This window comes from Ambystoma mexicanum, unplaced genomic scaffold, assembly GCF_040938575.1.
Source record: "Ambystoma mexicanum isolate Mex_15411 unplaced genomic scaffold, UKY_AmexF1_1 Mex_scaf106, whole genome shotgun sequence".
NCBI lineage: Eukaryota > Metazoa > Chordata > Amphibia > Caudata > Ambystomatidae > Ambystoma > Ambystoma mexicanum.
Genome location: NW_027182332.1, coordinates 344,162 through 360,360, shown reverse-complemented (window position 1 = coordinate 360,360; position 16,199 = coordinate 344,162). Strand labels below are relative to the sequence as shown.

Genomic DNA, 16,199 nt, shown 5'->3' with positions numbered 1-16,199 from the left:
TCAGGACTCCTATGTCTGGTAGGATAACTTTAATCCATCCATCCTGTTTCTGTTGCAGGGAGGTGGAGAGAACAATCAACACAATAACGGCTTTCTTTCATGCCTCTTGAAGGACTCAATATTCTCTGTACTGCATTACATGTGAAAGTCGATTTATTACCCATGAACACACTACCTGTATGCTAATTATATGTAAATAGGTAGCTCCAGCCCTCATAATGCTGTCCAACATTTCCGCTATAAAACGGGATACAATTATTTTGGAAACATACCAAATTTGAAAAGTAATTGAGAAGTTGCGCAATTACTAATCATGGAGCACAAAATAGCCTACAGCACCTGGTATTCCCAGGCGGTCTCCCATCCAGGTACTAACTAGGCCCGACACTGCTTAGCTTCCGAGATCAGACGAGATCGGGCGCATTCAGTGTGGTGTGGCCGTAGGCTCTGGTCCTAGTGAGTTTTGTACTTTTAAGCATCTAGTCGGCTAGACCTTGCAGTTTTGAAAGGCAATTGAGAAATGGCTCACTTCCTGAACTTGGAGCACAAAAAAGCCTACAGCACCTGGTATTCCCAGGCGGTCTCCCATCCAGGTACTAACTAGGCCCGACACTGCTTAGCTTCCGAGATCAGACGAGATCGGGCGCATTCAGTGTGGTGTGGCCGTAGGCTCTGGGCCTAGTGAGTTTTGTACTTTTAAGCATCTAGTCGGCTAGACCTTGCAGTTTTGAAAGGCAATTGAGAAATGGCTCACTTCCTGAACTTGGAGCACAAAAAAGCCTACAGCACCTGGTATTCCCAGGCGGTCTCCCATCCAGGTACTAACTAGGCCCAACACTGCTTAGCTTCCGAGATCAGACGAGATCGGGCGCATTCAGTGTGGTGTGGCCGTAGGCTCTGGGCCTAGTGAGTTTTGTACTTTTAAGCATCTAGTCGGCTAGACCTTGCAGTTTTGAAAGGCAATTGAGAAATGGCTCACTTCCTGAACTTGGAGCACAAAAAAGCCTACAGCACCTGGTATTCCCAGGCGGTCTCCCATCCAGGTACTAACTAGGCCCGACACTGCTTAGCTTCCGAGATCAGACGAGATCGGGCGCATTCAGTGTGGTGTGGCCGTAGGCTCTAGAAATGCTAAGAATATTACTCTTATGCATTTGCATTTAGTAAGCTAAGCCATGCAGCCACTTGCAACATGATACCACGCTCATCGCTCGATCAGCGCTCGATCAGGCTCGATCAGGCGAGATATATAAGACTGGTGGGCCCATTCAGGACTCCTATGTCTGGTAGGATAACTTTAATCCATCCATCCTGTTTCTGTTGCAGGGAGGTGGAGAGAACAATCAACACAATAACGGCTTTCTTTCATGCCTCTTGAAGGACTCAATATTCTCTGTACTGCATTACATGTGAAAGTCGATTTATTACCCATGAACACACTACCTGTATGCTAATTATATGTAAATAGGTAGCTCCAGCCCTCATAATGCTGTCCAACATTTCCGCTATAAAACGGGATACAATTATTTTGGAAACATACCAAATTTGAAAAGTAATTGAGAAGTTGCGCAATTACTAATCATGGAGCACAAAATAGCCTACAGCACCTGGTATTCCCAGGCGGTCTCCCATCCAGGTACTAACTAGGCCCGACACTGCTTAGCTTCCGAGATCAGACGAGATCGGGCGCATTCAGTGTGGTGTGGCCGTAGGCTCTGGGCCTAGTGAGTTTTGTACTTTTAAGCATCTAGTCGGCTAGACCTTGCAGTTTTGAAAGGCAATTGAGAAATGGCTCACTTCCTGAACTTGGAGCACAAAAAAGCCTACAGCACCTGATATTCCCAGGCGGTCTCCCATCCAGGTACTAACTAGGCCCGACACTGCTTAGCTTCCGAGATCAGACGAGATCGGGCGCATTCAGTGTGGTGTGGCCGTAGGCTCTGGGCCTAGTGAGTTTTGTACTTTTAAGCATCTAGTCGGCTAGACCTTGCAGTTTTGAAAGGCAATTGAGAAATGGCTCACTTCCTGAACTTGGAGCACAAAAAAGCCTACAGCACCTGGTATTCCCATGCGGTCTCCCATCAAGGTACTAACTAGGCCCGACACTGCTTAGCTTCCGAGATCAGACGAGATCAGGCGCATTCAGTGTGGTGTGGCCGTAGGCTCTGGGCCTAGTGAGTTTTGTACTTTTAAGCATCTAGTCGGCTAGACCTTGCAGTTTTGAAAGGCAATTGAGAAATGGCTCACTTCCTGAACTTGGAGCAAAAAAAAAGCCTACAGCACCTGGTATTCCCAGGCGGTCTCCCATCCAGGTACTAACTAGGCCCGACACTGCTTAGCTTCCGAGATCAGACGAGATCGGGCGCATTCAGTGTGGTGTGGCCGTAGGCTCTAGAAATGCTAAGAATATTACTCTTATGCATTTGCATTTAGTAAGCTAAGCCATGCAGCCACTTGCAACATGATACCACGCTCATCGCTCGATCAGGCTCGATCAGGCGAGATATATAAGACTGGTGGGCCCATTCAGGACTCCTATGTCTGGTAGGATAACTTTAATCCATCCATCCTGTTTCTGTTGCAGGGAGGTGGAGAGAACAATCAACACAATAACGGCTTTCTTTCATGCCTCTTGAAGGACTCAATATTCTCTGTACTGCATTACATGTGAAAGTCGATTTATTACCCATGAACACACTACCTGTATGCTAATTATATGTAAATAGGTAGCTCCAGCCCTCATAATGTTGTCCAACATTTCCGCTATAAAACGGGATACAATTATTTTGGAAACATACCAAATTTGAAAAGTAATTGAGAAGTTGTGCAATTACTAATCATGGAGCACAAAATAGCCTACAGCACCTGGTATTCCCAGGCGGTCTCCCATCCAGGTACTAACTAGGCCCGACACTGCTTAGCTTCCGAGATCAGACGAGATCGGGCGCATTCAGTGTGGTGTGGCCGTAGGCTCTGGGCCTAGTGAGTTTTGTACTTTTAAGCATCTAGTCGGCTAGACCTTGCAGTTTTGAAAGGCAATTGAGAAATGGCTCACTTCCTGAACTTGGAGCACAAAAAAGCCTACAGCACCTGGTATTCCCAGGCGGTCTCCCATCCAGGTACTAACTAGGCCCGACACTGCTTAGATTCCGAGATCAGACGAGATCGGGCGCATTCAGTGTGGTGTGGCCGTAGGCTCTGGTCCTAGTGAGTTTTGTACTTTTAAGCATCTAGTCGGCTAGACCTTGCAGTTTTGAAAGGCAATTGAGAAATGGCTCACTTCCTGAACTTGGAGCACAAAAAAGCCTACAGCACCTGGTATTCCCAGGCGGTCTCCCATCCAGGTACTAACTAGGCCCGACACTGCTTAGTGTGGTGTGGCCGTAGGCTCTAGAAATGCTAAGAATATTACTCTTATGCATTTGCATTTAGTAAGCTAAGCCATGCAGCCACTTGCAACATGATACCACGCTCATCGCTCGATCAGGCTCGATCAGGCGAGATATATAAGACTGGTGGGCCCATTCAGGACTCCTATGTCTGGTAGGATAACTTTAATCCATCCATCCTGTTTCTGTTGCAGGGAGGTGGAGAGAACAATCAACACAATAACGGCTTTCTTTCATGCCTCTTGAAGGACTCAATATTCTCTGTACTGCATTACATGTGAAAGTCGATTTATTACCCATGAACACACTACCTGTATGCTAATTATATGTAAATAGGTAGCTCCAGCCCTCATAATGTTGTCCAACATTTCCGCTATAAAACGGGATAAAATTATTTTGGAAACATACCAAATTTGAAAAGTAATTGAGAAGTTGTGCAATTACTAATCATGGAGCACAAAATAGCCTACAGCACCTGGTATTCCCAGGCGGTCTCCCATCCAGGTACTAACTAGGCCCGACACTGCTTAGCTTCCGAGATCAGACGAGATCGGGCGCATTCAGTGTGGTGTGGCCGTAGGCTCTGGGCCTAGTGAGTTTTGTACTTTTAAGCATCTAGTCGGCTAGACCTTGCAGTTTTGAAAGGCAATTGAGAAATGGCTCACTTCCTGAACTTGGAGCACAAAAAAGCCTACAGCACCTGGTATTCCCAGGCGGTCTCCCATCCAGGTACTAACTAGGCCCGACACTGCTTAGCTTCCGAGATCAGACGAGATCGGGCGCATTCAGTGTGGTGTGGCCGTAGGCTCTGGTCCTAGTGAGTTTTGTACTTTTAAGCATCTAGTCGGCTAGACCTTGCAGTTTTGAAAGGCAATTGAGAAATGGCTCACTTCCTGAACTTGGAGCACAAAAAAGCCTACAGCACCTGGTATTCCCAGGCGGTCTCCCATCCAGGTACTAACTAGGCCCGACACTGCTTAGCTTCCGAGATCAGACGAGATCGGGCGCATTCAGTGTGGTGTGGCCGTAGGCTCTGGGCCTAGTGAGTTTTGTACTTTTAAGCATCTAGTCGGCTAGACCTTGCAGTTTTGAAAGGCAATTGAGAAATGGCTCACTTCCTGAACTTGGAGCACAAAAAAGCCTACAGCACCTGGTATTCCCAGGCGGTCTCCCATCCAGGTACTAACTAGGCCCGACACTGCTTAGCTTCCGAGATCAGACGAGATCGGGCGCATTCAGTGTGGTGTGGCCGTAGGCTCTGGGCCTAGTGAGTTTTGTACTTTTAAGCATATAGTCGGCTAGACCTTGCAGTTTTGAAAGGCAATTGAGAAATGGCTCACTTCCTGAACTTGGAGCACAAAAAAGCCTACAGCACCTGGTATTCCCAGGCGGTCTCCCATCCAGGTACTAACTAGGCCCGACACTGCTTAGCTTCCGAGATCAGACGAGATCAGGCGCATTCAGTGTGGTGTGGCCGTAGGCTCTGGGCCTAGTGAGTTTTGTACTTTTAAGCATCTAGTCGGCTAGACCTTGCAGTTTTGAAAGGCAATTGAGAAATGGCTCACTTCCTGAACTTGGAGCACAAAAAAGCCTACAGCACCTGGTATTCCCAGGCGGTCTCCCATCCAGGTACTAACTAGGCCCGACACTGCTTAGCTTCCGAGATCAGACGAGATCGGGCGCATTCAGTGTGGTGTGGCCGTAGGCTCTAGAAATGCTAAGAATATTACTCTTATGCATTTGCATTTAGTAAGCTAAGCCATGCAGCCACTTGCAACATGATACCACGCTCATCGCTCGATCAGCGCTCGATCAGGCTCGATCAGGCGAGATATATAAGACTGGTGGGCCCATTCAGGACTCCTATGTCTGGTAGGATAACTTTAATCCATCCATCCTGTTTCTGTTGCAGGGAGGTGGAGAGAACAATCAACACAATAACGGCTTTCTTTCATGCCTCTTGAAGGACTCAATATTCTCTGTACTGCATTACATGTGAAAGTCGATTTATTACCCATGAACACACTACCTGTATGCTAATTATATGTAAATAGGTAGCTCCAGCCCTCATAATGCTGTCCAACATTTCCGCTATAAAACGGGATACAATTATTTTGGAAACATACCAAATTTGAAAAGTAATTGAGAAGTTGCGCAATTACTAATCATGGAGCACAAAATAGCCTACAGCACCTGGTATTCCCAGGCGGTCTCCCATCCAGGTACTAACTAGGCCCGACACTGCTTAGCTTCCGAGATCAGACGAGATCGGGCGCATTCAGTGTGGTGTGGCCGTAGGCTCTGGTCCTAGTGAGTTTTGTACTTTTAAGCATCTAGTCGGCTAGACCTTGCAGTTTTGAAAGGCAATTGAGAAATGGCTCACTTCCTGAACTTGGAGCACAAAAAAGCCTACAGCACCTGGTATTCCCAGGCGGTCTCCCATCCAGGTACTAACTAGGCCCGACACTGCTTAGCTTCCGAGATCAGACGAGATCGGGCGCATTCAGTGTGGTGTGGCCGTAGGCTCTGGGCCTAGTGAGTTTTGTACTTTTAAGCATCTAGTCGGCTAGACCTTGCAGTTTTGAAAGGCAATTGAGAAATGGCTCACTTCCTGAACTTGGAGCACAAAAAAGCCTACAGCACCTGGTATTCCCAGGCGGTCTCCCATCCAGGTACTAACTAGGCCCAACACTGCTTAGCTTCCGAGATCAGACGAGATCGGGCGCATTCAGTGTGGTGTGGCCGTAGGCTCTGGGCCTAGTGAGTTTTGTACTTTTAAGCATCTAGTCGGCTAGACCTTGCAGTTTTGAAAGGCAATTGAGAAATGGCTCACTTCCTGAACTTGGAGCACAAAAAAGCCTACAGCACCTGGTATTCCCAGGCGGTCTCCCATCCAGGTACTAACTAGGCCCGACACTGCTTAGCTTCCGAGATCAGACGAGATCGGGCGCATTCAGTGTGGTGTGGCCGTAGGCTCTAGAAATGCTAAGAATATTACTCTTATGCATTTGCATTTAGTAAGCTAAGCCATGCAGCCACTTGCAACATGATACCACGCTCATCGCTCGATCAGCGCTCGATCAGGCTCGATCAGGCGAGATATATAAGACTGGTGGGCCCATTCAGGACTCCTATGTCTGGTAGGATAACTTTAATCCATCCATCCTGTTTCTGTTGCAGGGAGGTGGAGAGAACAATCAACACAATAACGGCTTTCTTTCATGCCTCTTGAAGGACTCAATATTCTCTGTACTGCATTACATGTGAAAGTCGATTTATTACCCATGAACACACTACCTGTATGCTAATTATATGTAAATAGGTAGCTCCAGCCCTCATAATGCTGTCCAACATTTCCGCTATAAAACGGGATACAATTATTTTGGAAACATACCAAATTTGAAAAGTAATTGAGAAGTTGCGCAATTACTAATCATGGAGCACAAAATAGCCTACAGCACCTGGTATTCCCAGGCGGTCTCCCATCCAGGTACTAACTAGGCCCGACACTGCTTAGCTTCCGAGATCAGACGAGATCGGGCGCATTCAGTGTGGTGTGGCCGTAGGCTCTGGGCCTAGTGAGTTTTGTACTTTTAAGCATCTAGTCGGCTAGACCTTGCAGTTTTGAAAGGCAATTGAGAAATGGCTCACTTCCTGAACTTGGAGCACAAAAAAGCCTACAGCACCTGATATTCCCAGGCGGTCTCCCATCCAGGTACTAACTAGGCCCGACACTGCTTAGCTTCCGAGATCAGACGAGATCGGGCGCATTCAGTGTGGTGTGGCCGTAGGCTCTGGGCCTAGTGAGTTTTGTACTTTTAAGCATCTAGTCGGCTAGACCTTGCAGTTTTGAAAGGCAATTGAGAAATGGCTCACTTCCTGAACTTGGAGCACAAAAAAGCCTACAGCACCTGGTATTCCCATGCGGTCTCCCATCAAGGTACTAACTAGGCCCGACACTGCTTAGCTTCCGAGATCAGACGAGATCAGGCGCATTCAGTGTGGTGTGGCCGTAGGCTCTGGGCCTAGTGAGTTTTGTACTTTTAAGCATCTAGTCGGCTAGACCTTGCAGTTTTGAAAGGCAATTGAGAAATGGCTCACTTCCTGAACTTGGAGCAAAAAAAAAGCCTACAGCACCTGGTATTCCCAGGCGGTCTCCCATCCAGGTACTAACTAGGCCCGACACTGCTTAGCTTCCGAGATCAGACGAGATCGGGCGCATTCAGTGTGGTGTGGCCGTAGGCTCTAGAAATGCTAAGAATATTACTCTTATGCATTTGCATTTAGTAAGCTAAGCCATGCAGCCACTTGCAACATGATACCACGCTCATCGCTCGATCAGGCTCGATCAGGCGAGATATATAAGACTGGTGGGCCCATTCAGGACTCCTATGTCTGGTAGGATAACTTTAATCCATCCATCCTGTTTCTGTTGCAGGGAGGTGGAGAGAACAATCAACACAATAACGGCTTTCTTTCATGCCTCTTGAAGGACTCAATATTCTCTGTACTGCATTACATGTGAAAGTCGATTTATTACCCATGAACACACTACCTGTATGCTAATTATATGTAAATAGGTAGCTCCAGCCCTCATAATGTTGTCCAACATTTCCGCTATAAAACGGGATACAATTATTTTGGAAACATACCAAATTTGAAAAGTAATTGAGAAGTTGTGCAATTACTAATCATGGAGCACAAAATAGCCTACAGCACCTGGTATTCCCAGGCGGTCTCCCATCCAGGTACTAACTAGGCCCGACACTGCTTAGCTTCCGAGATCAGACGAGATCGGGCGCATTCAGTGTGGTGTGGCCGTAGGCTCTGGGCCTAGTGAGTTTTGTACTTTTAAGCATCTAGTCGGCTAGACCTTGCAGTTTTGAAAGGCAATTGAGAAATGGCTCACTTCCTGAACTTGGAGCACAAAAAAGCCTACAGCACCTGGTATTCCCAGGCGGTCTCCCATCCAGGTACTAACTAGGCCCGACACTGCTTAGATTCCGAGATCAGACGAGATCGGGCGCATTCAGTGTGGTGTGGCCGTAGGCTCTGGTCCTAGTGAGTTTTGTACTTTTAAGCATCTAGTCGGCTAGACCTTGCAGTTTTGAAAGGCAATTGAGAAATGGCTCACTTCCTGAACTTGGAGCACAAAAAAGCCTACAGCACCTGGTATTCCCAGGCGGTCTCCCATCCAGGTACTAACTAGGCCCGACACTGCTTAGTGTGGTGTGGCCGTAGGCTCTAGAAATGCTAAGAATATTACTCTTATGCATTTGCATTTAGTAAGCTAAGCCATGCAGCCACTTGCAACATGATACCACGCTCATCGCTCGATCAGGCTCGATCAGGCGAGATATATAAGACTGGTGGGCCCATTCAGGACTCCTATGTCTGGTAGGATAACTTTAATCCATCCATCCTGTTTCTGTTGCAGGGAGGTGGAGAGAACAATCAACACAATAACGGCTTTCTTTCATGCCTCTTGAAGGACTCAATATTCTCTGTACTGCATTACATGTGAAAGTCGATTTATTACCCATGAACACACTACCTGTATGCTAATTATATGTAAATAGGTAGCTCCAGCCCTCATAATGTTGTCCAACATTTCCGCTATAAAACGGGATAAAATTATTTTGGAAACATACCAAATTTGAAAAGTAATTGAGAAGTTGTGCAATTACTAATCATGGAGCACAAAATAGCCTACAGCACCTGGTATTCCCAGGCGGTCTCCCATCCAGGTACTAACTAGGCCCGACACTGCTTAGCTTCCGAGATCAGACGAGATCGGGCGCATTCAGTGTGGTGTGGCCGTAGGCTCTGGGCCTAGTGAGTTTTGTACTTTTAAGCATCTAGTCGGCTAGACCTTGCAGTTTTGAAAGGCAATTGAGAAATGGCTCACTTCCTGAACTTGGAGCACAAAAAAGCCTACAGCACCTGGTATTCCCAGGCGGTCTCCCATCCAGGTACTAACTAGGCCCGACACTGCTTAGCTTCCGAGATCAGACGAGATCGGGCGCATTCAGTGTGGTGTGGCCGTAGGCTCTGGTCCTAGTGAGTTTTGTACTTTTAAGCATCTAGTCGGCTAGACCTTGCAGTTTTGAAAGGCAATTGAGAAATGGCTCACTTCCTGAACTTGGAGCACAAAAAAGCCTACAGCACCTGGTATTCCCAGGCGGTCTCCCATCCAGGTACTAACTAGGCCCGACACTGCTTAGCTTCCGAGATCAGACGAGATCGGGCGCATTCAGTGTGGTGTGGCCGTAGGCTCTGGGCCTAGTGAGTTTTGTACTTTTAAGCATCTAGTCGGCTAGACCTTGCAGTTTTGAAAGGCAATTGAGAAATGGCTCACTTCCTGAACTTGGAGCACAAAAAAGCCTACAGCACCTGGTATTCCCAGGCGGTCTCCCATCCAGGTACTAACTAGGCCCGACACTGCTTAGCTTCCGAGATCAGACGAGATCGGGCGCATTCAGTGTGGTGTGGCCGTAGGCTCTGGGCCTAGTGAGTTTTGTACTTTTAAGCATATAGTCGGCTAGACCTTGCAGTTTTGAAAGGCAATTGAGAAATGGCTCACTTCCTGAACTTGGAGCACAAAAAAGCCTACAGCACCTGGTATTCCCAGGCGGTCTCCCATCCAGGTACTAACTAGGCCCGACACTGCTTAGCTTCCGAGATCAGACGAGATCAGGCGCATTCAGTGTGGTGTGGCCGTAGGCTCTGGGCCTAGTGAGTTTTGTACTTTTAAGCATCTAGTCGGCTAGACCTTGCAGTTTTGAAAGGCAATTGAGAAATGGCTCACTTCCTGAACTTGGAGCACAAAAAAGCCTACAGCACCTGGTATTCCCAGGCGGTCTCCCATCCAGGTACTAACTAGGCCCGACACTGCTTAGCTTCCGAGATCAGACGAGATCGGGCGCATTCAGTGTGGTGTGGCCGTAGGCTCTAGAAATGCTAAGAATATTACTCTTATGCATTTGCATTTAGTAAGCTAAGCCATGCAGCCACTTGCAACATGATACCACGCTCATCGCTCGATCAGCGCTCGATCAGGCTCGATCAGGCGAGATATATAAGACTGGTGGGCCCATTCAGGACTCCTATGTCTGGTAGGATAACTTTAATCCATCCATCCTGTTTCTGTTGCAGGGAGGTGGAGAGAACAATCAACACAATAACGGCTTTCTTTCATGCCTCTTGAAGGACTCAATATTCTCTGTACTGCATTACATGTGAAAGTCGATTTATTACCCATGAACACACTACCTGTATGCTAATTATATGTAAATAGGTAGCTCCAGCCCTCATAATGCTGTCCAACATTTCCGCTATAAAACGGGATACAATTATTTTGGAAACATACCAAATTTGAAAAGTAATTGAGAAGTTGCGCAATTACTAATCATGGAGCACAAAATAGCCTACAGCACCTGGTATTCCCAGGCGGTCTCCCATCCAGGTACTAACTAGGCCCGACACTGCTTAGCTTCCGAGATCAGACGAGATCGGGCGCATTCAGTGTGGTGTGGCCGTAGGCTCTGGGCCTAGTGAGTTTTGTACTTTTAAGCATCTAGTCGGCTAGACCTTGCAGTTTTGAAAGGCAATTGAGAAATGGCTCACTTCCTGAACTTGGAGCACAAAAAAGCCTACAGCACCTGGTATTCCCATGCGGTCTCCCATCCAGGTACTAACTAGGCCCGACACTGCTTAGCTTCCGAGATCAGACGAGATCAGGCGCATTCAGTGTGGTGTGGCCGTAGGCTCTGGGCCTAGTGAGTTTTGTACTTTTAAGCATCTAGTCGGCTAGACCTTGCAGTTTTGAAAGGCAATTGAGAAATGGCTCACTTCCTGAACTTGGAGCAAAAAAAAAGCCTACAGCACCTGGTATTCCCAGGCGGTCTCCCATCCAGGTACTAACTAGGCCCGACACTGCTTAGCTTCCGAGATCAGACGAGATCGGGCGCATTCAGTGTGGTGTGGCCGTAGGCTCTAGAAATGCTAAGAATATTACTCTTATGCATTTGCATTTAGTAAGCTAAGCCATGCAGCCACTTGCAACATGATACCACGCTCATCGCTCGATCAGGCTCGATCAGGCGAGATATATAAGACTGGTGGGCCCATTCAGGACTCCTATGTCTGGTAGGATAACTTTAATCCATCCATCCTGTTTCTGTTGCAGGGAGGTGGAGAGAACAATCAACACAATAACGGCTTTCTTTCATGCCTCTTGAAGGACTCAATATTCTCTGTACTGCATTACATGTGAAAGTCGATTTATTACCCATGAACACACTACCTGTATGCTAATTATATGTAAATAGGTAGCTCCAGCCCTCATAATGTTGTCCAACATTTCCGCTATAAAACGGGATACAATTATTTTGGAAACATACCAAATTTGAAAAGTAATTGAGAAGTTGTGCAATTACTAATCATGGAGCACAAAATAGCCTACAGCACCTGGTATTCCCAGGCGGTCTCCCATCCAGGTACTAACTAGGCCCGACACTGCTTAGCTTCCGAGATCAGACGAGATCGGGCGCATTCAGTGTGGTGTGGCCGTAGGCTCTGGGCCTAGTGAGTTTTGTACTTTTAAGCATCTAGTCGGCTAGACCTTGCAGTTTTGAAAGGCAATTGAGAAATGGCTCACTTCCTGAACTTGGAGCACAAAAAAGCCTACAGCACCTGGTATTCCCAGGCGGTCTCCCATCCAGGTACTAACTAGGCCCGACACTGCTTAGATTCCGAGATCAGACGAGATCGGGCGCATTCAGTGTGGTGTGGCCGTAGGCTCTGGTCCTAGTGAGTTTTGTACTTTTAAGCATCTAGTCGGCTAGACCTTGCAGTTTTGAAAGGCAATTGAGAAATGGCTCACTTCCTGAACTTGGAGCACAAAAAAGCCTACAGCACCTGGTATTCCCAGGCGGTCTCCCATCCAGGTACTAACTAGGCCCGACACTGCTTAGTGTGGTGTGGCCGTAGGCTCTAGAAATGCTAAGAATATTACTCTTATGCATTTGCATTTAGTAAGCTAAGCCATGCAGCCACTTGCAACATGATACCACGCTCATCGCTCGATCAGGCTCGATCAGGCGAGATATATAAGACTGGTGGGCCCATTCAGGACTCCTATGTCTGGTAGGATAACTTTAATCCATCCATCCTGTTTCTGTTGCAGGGAGGTGGAGAGAACAATCAACACAATAACGGCTTTCTTTCATGCCTCTTGAAGGACTCAATATTCTCTGTACTGCATTACATGTGAAAGTCGATTTATTACCCATGAACACACTACCTGTATGCTAATTATATGTAAATAGGTAGCTCCAGCCCTCATAATGTTGTCCAACATTTCCGCTATAAAACGGGATAAAATTATTTTGGAAACATACCAAATTTGAAAAGTAATTGAGAAGTTGTGCAATTACTAATCATGGAGCACAAAATAGCCTACAGCACCTGGTATTCCCAGGCGGTCTCCCATCCAGGTACTAACTAGGCCCGACACTGCTTAGCTTCCGAGATCAGACGAGATCGGGCGCATTCAGTGTGGTGTGGCCGTAGGCTCTGGGCCTAGTGAGTTTTGTACTTTTAAGCATCTAGTCGGCTAGACCTTGCAGTTTTGAAAGGCAATTGAGAAATGGCTCACTTCCTGAACTTGGAGCACAAAAAAGCCTACAGCACCTGGTATTCCCAGGCGGTCTCCCATCCAGGTACTAACTAGGCCCGACACTGCTTAGCTTCCGAGATCAGACGAGATCGGGCGCATTCAGTGTGGTGTGGCCGTAGGCTCTGGTCCTAGTGAGTTTTGTACTTTTAAGCATCTAGTCGGCTAGACCTTGCAGTTTTGAAAGGCAATTGAGAAATGGCTCACTTCCTGAACTTGGAGCACAAAAAAGCCTACAGCACCTGGTATTCCCAGGCGGTCTCCCATCCAGGTACTAACTAGGCCCGACACTGCTTAGCTTCCGAGATCAGACGAGATCGGGCGCATTCAGTGTGGTGTGGCCGTAGGCTCTGGGCCTAGTGAGTTTTGTACTTTTAAGCATCTAGTCGGCTAGACCTTGCAGTTTTGAAAGGCAATTGAGAAATGGCTCACTTCCTGAACTTGGAGCACAAAAAAGCCTACAGCACCTGATATTCCCAGGCGGTCTCCCATCCAGGTACTAACTAGGCCCGACACTGCTTAGCTTCCGAGATCAGACGAGATCGGGCGCATTCAGTGTGGTGTGGCCGTAGGCTCTGGGCCTAGTGAGTTTTGTACTTTTAAGCATCTAGTCGGCTAGACCTTGCAGTTTTGAAAGGCAATTGAGAAATGGCTCACTTCCTGAACTTGGAGCACAAAAAAGCCTACAGCACCTGGTATTCCCATGCGGTCTCCCATCCAGGTACTAACTAGGCCCGACACTGCTTAGCTTCCGAGATCAGACGAGATCAGGCGCATTCAGTGTGGTGTGGCCGTAGGCTCTGGGCCTAGTGAGTTTTGTACTTTTAAGCATCTAGTCGGCTAGACCTTGCAGTTTTGAAAGGCAATTGAGAAATGGCTCACTTCCTGAACTTGGAGCAAAAAAAAAGCCTACAGCACCTGGTATTCCCAGGCGGTCTCCCATCCAGGTACTAACTAGGCCCGACACTGCTTAGCTTCCGAGATCAGACGAGATCGGGCGCATTCAGTGTGGTGTGGCCGTAGGCTCTAGAAATGCTAAGAATATTACTCTTATGCATTTGCATTTAGTAAGCTAAGCCATGCAGCCACTTGCAACATGATACCACGCTCATCGCTCGATCAGGCTCGATCAGGCGAGATATATAAGACTGGTGGGCCCATTCAGGACTCCTATGTCTGGTAGGATAACTTTAATCCATCCATCCTGTTTCTGTTGCAGGGAGGTGGAGAGAACAATCAACACAATAACGGCTTTCTTTCATGCCTCTTGAAGGACTCAATATTCTCTGTACTGCATTACATGTGAAAGTCGATTTATTACCCATGAACACACTACCTGTATGCTAATTATATGTAAATAGGTAGCTCCAGCCCTCATAATGTTGTCCAACATTTCCGCTATAAAACGGGATACAATTATTTTGGAAACATACCAAATTTGAAAAGTAATTGAGAAGTTGTGCAATTACTAATCATGGAGCACAAAATAGCCTACAGCACCTGGTATTCCCAGGCGGTCTCCCATCCAGGTACTAACTAGGCCCGACACTGCTTAGCTTCCGAGATCAGACGAGATCGGGCGCATTCAGTGTGGTGTGGCCGTAGGCTCTGGGCCTAGTGAGTTTTGTACTTTTAAGCATCTAGTCGGCTAGACCTTGCAGTTTTGAAAGGCAATTGAGAAATGGCTCACTTCCTGAACTTGGAGCACAAAAAAGCCTACAGCACCTGGTATTCCCAGGCGGTCTCCCATCCAGGTACTAACTAGGCCCGACACTGCTTAGATTCCGAGATCAGACGAGATCGGGCGCATTCAGTGTGGTGTGGCCGTAGGCTCTGGTCCTAGTGAGTTTTGTACTTTTAAGCATCTAGTCGGCTAGACCTTGCAGTTTTGAAAGGCAATTGAGAAATGGCTCACTTCCTGAACTTGGAGCACAAAAAAGCCTACAGCACCTGGTATTCCCAGGCGGTCTCCCATCCAGGTACTAACTAGGCCCGACACTGCTTAGTGTGGTGTGGCCGTAGGCTCTAGAAATGCTAAGAATATTACTCTTATGCATTTGCATTTAGTAAGCTAAGCCATGCAGCCACTTGCAACATGATACCACGCTCATCGCTCGATCAGGCTCGATCAGGCGAGATATATAAGACTGGTGGGCCCATTCAGGACTCCTATGTCTGGTAGGATAACTTTAATCCATCCATCCTGTTTCTGTTGCAGGGAGGTGGAGAGAACAATCAACACAATAACGGCTTTCTTTCATGCCTCTTGAAGGACTCAATATTCTCTGTACTGCATTACATGTGAAAGTCGATTTATTACCCATGAACACACTACCTGTATGCTAATTATATGTAAATAGGTAGCTCCAGCCCTCATAATGTTGTCCAACATTTCCGCTATAAAACGGGATAAAATTATTTTGGAAACATACCAAATTTGAAAAGTAATTGAGAAGTTGTGCAATTACTAATCATGGAGCACAAAATAGCCTACAGCACCTGGTATTCCCAGGCGGTCTCCCATCCAGGTACTAACTAGGCCCGACACTGCTTAGCTTCCGAGATCAGACGAGATCGGGCGCATTCAGTGTGGTGTGGCCGTAGGCTCTGGGCCTAGTGAGTTTTGTACTTTTAAGCATCTAGTCGGCTAGACCTTGCAGTTTTGAAAGGCAATTGAGAAATGGCTCACTTCCTGAACTTGGAGCACAAAAAAGCCTACAGCACCTGGTATTCCCAGGCGGTCTCCCATCCAGGTACTAACTAGGCCCGACACTGCTTAGCTTCCGAGATCAGACGAGATCGGGCGCATTCAGTGTGGTGTGGCCGTAGGCTCTGGTCCTAGTGAGTTTTGTACTTTTAAGCATCTAGTCGGCTAGACCTTGCAGTTTTGAAAGGCAATTGAGAAATGGCTCACTTCCTGAACTTGGAGCACAAAAAAGCCTACAGCACCTGGTATTCCCAGGCGGTCTCCCATCCAGGTACTAACTAGGCCCGACACTGCTTAGCTTCCGAGATCAGACGAGATCGGGCGCATTCAGTGTGGTGTGGCCGTAGGCTCTGGGCCTAGTGAGTTTTGTACTTTTAAGCATCTAGTCGGCTAGACCTTGCAGTTTTGAAAGGCAATTGAGAAATGG

General features: G+C 47.3%; 48 non-coding genes across 48 annotated transcripts; all 48 read right to left on the bottom strand.

Moving 5' to 3' along the window:
* Positions 1-327: 327 nt before the first annotated feature.
* Positions 328-446, bottom strand: LOC138551495 (5S ribosomal RNA). Its single transcript, XR_011295213.1, has one exon. It is a non-coding gene; the product is annotated as a 5S ribosomal RNA (ribosomal RNA).
* Positions 447-552: 106 nt separating this feature from the next.
* On the bottom strand, positions 553-671 carry LOC138551494 (5S ribosomal RNA). The gene has a single exon (XR_011295212.1). It is a non-coding gene; the product is annotated as a 5S ribosomal RNA (ribosomal RNA).
* Positions 672-777: 106 nt separating this feature from the next.
* On the bottom strand, positions 778-896 carry LOC138553299 (5S ribosomal RNA). The gene has a single exon (XR_011296964.1). It is a non-coding gene; the product is annotated as a 5S ribosomal RNA (ribosomal RNA).
* A 106-nt stretch (positions 897-1,002) lies between these two features.
* On the bottom strand, positions 1,003-1,121 carry LOC138551492 (5S ribosomal RNA). Its single transcript, XR_011295211.1, has one exon. It is a non-coding gene; the product is annotated as a 5S ribosomal RNA (ribosomal RNA).
* A 474-nt stretch (positions 1,122-1,595) lies between these two features.
* LOC138551491 (5S ribosomal RNA) lies at positions 1,596-1,714 on the bottom strand. The gene has a single exon (XR_011295210.1). It is a non-coding gene; the product is annotated as a 5S ribosomal RNA (ribosomal RNA).
* Positions 1,715-1,820: 106 nt separating this feature from the next.
* Positions 1,821-1,939, bottom strand: LOC138552578 (5S ribosomal RNA). The gene has a single exon (XR_011296259.1). It is a non-coding gene; the product is annotated as a 5S ribosomal RNA (ribosomal RNA).
* A 106-nt stretch (positions 1,940-2,045) lies between these two features.
* Positions 2,046-2,164, bottom strand: LOC138552987 (5S ribosomal RNA). The gene has a single exon (XR_011296665.1). It is a non-coding gene; the product is annotated as a 5S ribosomal RNA (ribosomal RNA).
* A 107-nt stretch (positions 2,165-2,271) lies between these two features.
* On the bottom strand, positions 2,272-2,390 carry LOC138551489 (5S ribosomal RNA). The gene has a single exon (XR_011295208.1). It is a non-coding gene; the product is annotated as a 5S ribosomal RNA (ribosomal RNA).
* A 463-nt stretch (positions 2,391-2,853) lies between these two features.
* Positions 2,854-2,972, bottom strand: LOC138551488 (5S ribosomal RNA). Its single transcript, XR_011295207.1, has one exon. It is a non-coding gene; the product is annotated as a 5S ribosomal RNA (ribosomal RNA).
* Positions 2,973-3,078: 106 nt separating this feature from the next.
* Positions 3,079-3,197, bottom strand: LOC138553079 (5S ribosomal RNA). The gene has a single exon (XR_011296756.1). It is a non-coding gene; the product is annotated as a 5S ribosomal RNA (ribosomal RNA).
* Positions 3,198-3,852: 655 nt separating this feature from the next.
* On the bottom strand, positions 3,853-3,971 carry LOC138551487 (5S ribosomal RNA). The gene has a single exon (XR_011295206.1). It is a non-coding gene; the product is annotated as a 5S ribosomal RNA (ribosomal RNA).
* Positions 3,972-4,077: 106 nt separating this feature from the next.
* LOC138551486 (5S ribosomal RNA) lies at positions 4,078-4,196 on the bottom strand. Its single transcript, XR_011295205.1, has one exon. It is a non-coding gene; the product is annotated as a 5S ribosomal RNA (ribosomal RNA).
* A 106-nt stretch (positions 4,197-4,302) lies between these two features.
* LOC138551485 (5S ribosomal RNA) lies at positions 4,303-4,421 on the bottom strand. Its single transcript, XR_011295204.1, has one exon. It is a non-coding gene; the product is annotated as a 5S ribosomal RNA (ribosomal RNA).
* A 106-nt stretch (positions 4,422-4,527) lies between these two features.
* Positions 4,528-4,646, bottom strand: LOC138551483 (5S ribosomal RNA). The gene has a single exon (XR_011295202.1). It is a non-coding gene; the product is annotated as a 5S ribosomal RNA (ribosomal RNA).
* Positions 4,647-4,752: 106 nt separating this feature from the next.
* Positions 4,753-4,871, bottom strand: LOC138552661 (5S ribosomal RNA). The gene has a single exon (XR_011296341.1). It is a non-coding gene; the product is annotated as a 5S ribosomal RNA (ribosomal RNA).
* Positions 4,872-4,977: 106 nt separating this feature from the next.
* LOC138551482 (5S ribosomal RNA) lies at positions 4,978-5,096 on the bottom strand. Its single transcript, XR_011295201.1, has one exon. It is a non-coding gene; the product is annotated as a 5S ribosomal RNA (ribosomal RNA).
* A 474-nt stretch (positions 5,097-5,570) lies between these two features.
* LOC138551481 (5S ribosomal RNA) lies at positions 5,571-5,689 on the bottom strand. The gene has a single exon (XR_011295200.1). It is a non-coding gene; the product is annotated as a 5S ribosomal RNA (ribosomal RNA).
* Positions 5,690-5,795: 106 nt separating this feature from the next.
* LOC138551480 (5S ribosomal RNA) lies at positions 5,796-5,914 on the bottom strand. Its single transcript, XR_011295199.1, has one exon. It is a non-coding gene; the product is annotated as a 5S ribosomal RNA (ribosomal RNA).
* A 106-nt stretch (positions 5,915-6,020) lies between these two features.
* On the bottom strand, positions 6,021-6,139 carry LOC138553288 (5S ribosomal RNA). Its single transcript, XR_011296953.1, has one exon. It is a non-coding gene; the product is annotated as a 5S ribosomal RNA (ribosomal RNA).
* Positions 6,140-6,245: 106 nt separating this feature from the next.
* LOC138551479 (5S ribosomal RNA) lies at positions 6,246-6,364 on the bottom strand. The gene has a single exon (XR_011295198.1). It is a non-coding gene; the product is annotated as a 5S ribosomal RNA (ribosomal RNA).
* Positions 6,365-6,838: 474 nt separating this feature from the next.
* On the bottom strand, positions 6,839-6,957 carry LOC138551476 (5S ribosomal RNA). The gene has a single exon (XR_011295196.1). It is a non-coding gene; the product is annotated as a 5S ribosomal RNA (ribosomal RNA).
* Positions 6,958-7,063: 106 nt separating this feature from the next.
* Positions 7,064-7,182, bottom strand: LOC138552577 (5S ribosomal RNA). The gene has a single exon (XR_011296258.1). It is a non-coding gene; the product is annotated as a 5S ribosomal RNA (ribosomal RNA).
* Positions 7,183-7,288: 106 nt separating this feature from the next.
* Positions 7,289-7,407, bottom strand: LOC138552986 (5S ribosomal RNA). Its single transcript, XR_011296664.1, has one exon. It is a non-coding gene; the product is annotated as a 5S ribosomal RNA (ribosomal RNA).
* Positions 7,408-7,514: 107 nt separating this feature from the next.
* Positions 7,515-7,633, bottom strand: LOC138551475 (5S ribosomal RNA). The gene has a single exon (XR_011295195.1). It is a non-coding gene; the product is annotated as a 5S ribosomal RNA (ribosomal RNA).
* A 463-nt stretch (positions 7,634-8,096) lies between these two features.
* LOC138551474 (5S ribosomal RNA) lies at positions 8,097-8,215 on the bottom strand. The gene has a single exon (XR_011295194.1). It is a non-coding gene; the product is annotated as a 5S ribosomal RNA (ribosomal RNA).
* A 106-nt stretch (positions 8,216-8,321) lies between these two features.
* Positions 8,322-8,440, bottom strand: LOC138553077 (5S ribosomal RNA). Its single transcript, XR_011296754.1, has one exon. It is a non-coding gene; the product is annotated as a 5S ribosomal RNA (ribosomal RNA).
* A 655-nt stretch (positions 8,441-9,095) lies between these two features.
* On the bottom strand, positions 9,096-9,214 carry LOC138551473 (5S ribosomal RNA). Its single transcript, XR_011295193.1, has one exon. It is a non-coding gene; the product is annotated as a 5S ribosomal RNA (ribosomal RNA).
* A 106-nt stretch (positions 9,215-9,320) lies between these two features.
* LOC138551472 (5S ribosomal RNA) lies at positions 9,321-9,439 on the bottom strand. Its single transcript, XR_011295192.1, has one exon. It is a non-coding gene; the product is annotated as a 5S ribosomal RNA (ribosomal RNA).
* Positions 9,440-9,545: 106 nt separating this feature from the next.
* Positions 9,546-9,664, bottom strand: LOC138551471 (5S ribosomal RNA). The gene has a single exon (XR_011295191.1). It is a non-coding gene; the product is annotated as a 5S ribosomal RNA (ribosomal RNA).
* A 106-nt stretch (positions 9,665-9,770) lies between these two features.
* Positions 9,771-9,889, bottom strand: LOC138551470 (5S ribosomal RNA). Its single transcript, XR_011295190.1, has one exon. It is a non-coding gene; the product is annotated as a 5S ribosomal RNA (ribosomal RNA).
* A 106-nt stretch (positions 9,890-9,995) lies between these two features.
* On the bottom strand, positions 9,996-10,114 carry LOC138552660 (5S ribosomal RNA). The gene has a single exon (XR_011296340.1). It is a non-coding gene; the product is annotated as a 5S ribosomal RNA (ribosomal RNA).
* Positions 10,115-10,220: 106 nt separating this feature from the next.
* LOC138551469 (5S ribosomal RNA) lies at positions 10,221-10,339 on the bottom strand. Its single transcript, XR_011295189.1, has one exon. It is a non-coding gene; the product is annotated as a 5S ribosomal RNA (ribosomal RNA).
* A 474-nt stretch (positions 10,340-10,813) lies between these two features.
* On the bottom strand, positions 10,814-10,932 carry LOC138551468 (5S ribosomal RNA). The gene has a single exon (XR_011295188.1). It is a non-coding gene; the product is annotated as a 5S ribosomal RNA (ribosomal RNA).
* Positions 10,933-11,038: 106 nt separating this feature from the next.
* On the bottom strand, positions 11,039-11,157 carry LOC138552886 (5S ribosomal RNA). The gene has a single exon (XR_011296564.1). It is a non-coding gene; the product is annotated as a 5S ribosomal RNA (ribosomal RNA).
* A 107-nt stretch (positions 11,158-11,264) lies between these two features.
* On the bottom strand, positions 11,265-11,383 carry LOC138551467 (5S ribosomal RNA). Its single transcript, XR_011295187.1, has one exon. It is a non-coding gene; the product is annotated as a 5S ribosomal RNA (ribosomal RNA).
* A 463-nt stretch (positions 11,384-11,846) lies between these two features.
* On the bottom strand, positions 11,847-11,965 carry LOC138551465 (5S ribosomal RNA). Its single transcript, XR_011295185.1, has one exon. It is a non-coding gene; the product is annotated as a 5S ribosomal RNA (ribosomal RNA).
* A 106-nt stretch (positions 11,966-12,071) lies between these two features.
* LOC138553076 (5S ribosomal RNA) lies at positions 12,072-12,190 on the bottom strand. Its single transcript, XR_011296753.1, has one exon. It is a non-coding gene; the product is annotated as a 5S ribosomal RNA (ribosomal RNA).
* Positions 12,191-12,845: 655 nt separating this feature from the next.
* On the bottom strand, positions 12,846-12,964 carry LOC138551464 (5S ribosomal RNA). Its single transcript, XR_011295184.1, has one exon. It is a non-coding gene; the product is annotated as a 5S ribosomal RNA (ribosomal RNA).
* A 106-nt stretch (positions 12,965-13,070) lies between these two features.
* Positions 13,071-13,189, bottom strand: LOC138551463 (5S ribosomal RNA). Its single transcript, XR_011295183.1, has one exon. It is a non-coding gene; the product is annotated as a 5S ribosomal RNA (ribosomal RNA).
* A 106-nt stretch (positions 13,190-13,295) lies between these two features.
* LOC138551462 (5S ribosomal RNA) lies at positions 13,296-13,414 on the bottom strand. The gene has a single exon (XR_011295182.1). It is a non-coding gene; the product is annotated as a 5S ribosomal RNA (ribosomal RNA).
* A 106-nt stretch (positions 13,415-13,520) lies between these two features.
* LOC138552576 (5S ribosomal RNA) lies at positions 13,521-13,639 on the bottom strand. The gene has a single exon (XR_011296257.1). It is a non-coding gene; the product is annotated as a 5S ribosomal RNA (ribosomal RNA).
* Positions 13,640-13,745: 106 nt separating this feature from the next.
* On the bottom strand, positions 13,746-13,864 carry LOC138552885 (5S ribosomal RNA). Its single transcript, XR_011296563.1, has one exon. It is a non-coding gene; the product is annotated as a 5S ribosomal RNA (ribosomal RNA).
* Positions 13,865-13,971: 107 nt separating this feature from the next.
* On the bottom strand, positions 13,972-14,090 carry LOC138551461 (5S ribosomal RNA). Its single transcript, XR_011295181.1, has one exon. It is a non-coding gene; the product is annotated as a 5S ribosomal RNA (ribosomal RNA).
* Positions 14,091-14,553: 463 nt separating this feature from the next.
* Positions 14,554-14,672, bottom strand: LOC138551460 (5S ribosomal RNA). Its single transcript, XR_011295180.1, has one exon. It is a non-coding gene; the product is annotated as a 5S ribosomal RNA (ribosomal RNA).
* A 106-nt stretch (positions 14,673-14,778) lies between these two features.
* Positions 14,779-14,897, bottom strand: LOC138553075 (5S ribosomal RNA). Its single transcript, XR_011296752.1, has one exon. It is a non-coding gene; the product is annotated as a 5S ribosomal RNA (ribosomal RNA).
* A 655-nt stretch (positions 14,898-15,552) lies between these two features.
* On the bottom strand, positions 15,553-15,671 carry LOC138551459 (5S ribosomal RNA). Its single transcript, XR_011295179.1, has one exon. It is a non-coding gene; the product is annotated as a 5S ribosomal RNA (ribosomal RNA).
* Positions 15,672-15,777: 106 nt separating this feature from the next.
* LOC138551458 (5S ribosomal RNA) lies at positions 15,778-15,896 on the bottom strand. Its single transcript, XR_011295178.1, has one exon. It is a non-coding gene; the product is annotated as a 5S ribosomal RNA (ribosomal RNA).
* Positions 15,897-16,002: 106 nt separating this feature from the next.
* On the bottom strand, positions 16,003-16,121 carry LOC138551457 (5S ribosomal RNA). The gene has a single exon (XR_011295177.1). It is a non-coding gene; the product is annotated as a 5S ribosomal RNA (ribosomal RNA).
* Between the last annotated feature and the right edge of the window lie 78 nt (positions 16,122-16,199).